Source organism: Sinocyclocheilus anshuiensis, unplaced genomic scaffold (genome assembly GCF_001515605.1).
Source record: "Sinocyclocheilus anshuiensis isolate Anshui unplaced genomic scaffold, SAMN03320099.WGS_v1.1 scaffold804, whole genome shotgun sequence".
Lineage (NCBI taxonomy): Eukaryota > Metazoa > Chordata > Actinopteri > Cypriniformes > Cyprinidae > Sinocyclocheilus > Sinocyclocheilus anshuiensis.
The window spans coordinates 211,908-212,972 of record NW_015557098.1 but is presented as its reverse complement, the minus strand read 5'-3'; positions in this window follow the sequence as shown (position 1 = coordinate 212,972).

Genomic DNA, 1,065 nt, shown 5'->3' with positions numbered 1-1,065 from the left:
ACAAAAAGTGGTTTTGGTCTATATAGCTAATTTTGCCCTTCATGACAACTGTGAGGGGGGTGAATGTTTTTATAACTCACCCGTTTAAATTATATTAAGCCTTAACGTTCTGCATAATTAAGTTATAATAATACATTATAACTGAGTTGTATACACACACACCCATATATATCTATATCTCTCTATATATATGCTGTTATTTCTGTAATTAAATATTGTTAAAAGCCATTATATAGGCTATAAAGTGTAGCATATAATACATTCTAAATACAGATATGCTGTGGAAGATTACTTTATTAGTAGTAGATATTATTTGATTTATATACACTGCCGTTCAAAAGTTTGGGATCAGTAAGAGTTATGTTTTTAAAGAAGTCTCTTCTGCTCATCAAGGCAGCATTTATTTGATCAGAAATACAGAAAAAACAGTAATGTTGTGAAATATTATTGCAATTTAAAATAGTCTAATGCTTTTCTATTTTATTATACTTTAAAATATAATTTACTCCTGTGATCAAAGCTGAATTTGCAGCATCATTAGTTCAGTCTTCAGTGTCACACGATCCTTCAGAAATCAGTATAATATGCTGATTTATTATCAATATTGGAAATATCAATATCGCTGCTTAATATTTTTTGGAACTGTGATACTTTTTTCAGGATTCTTTGATGAATAAAAAGTTAAAAAGAACAGCATTTATTCAAGATAGAACACTTTTGTAACAATATACACTACCATTCAAAAGTTTGGGGTCAGTAGGCTAATTATTATATATATAATAATTATAATATATAATTATAATGCTTTTATTCAGCAAGGATGTGTTAAATTGATAAAAGGTGATAATAAAGACTTGTATTGTTAGAACAGATTTCGATTTTAAATAAATGCTGTTCTTTTTAACTTTATTCATCAAATAATCCTGAAAAAAAGTATCAACAAATAAAAAATATATATAAAAATAAGCAGCACAACTGTTTCCAACATTGATAATAAATCAGCTTATTAGAATGATTTCTGAAGGATCATGTGACACTGAAGACTGGAGTAATGATGCTGAAAAT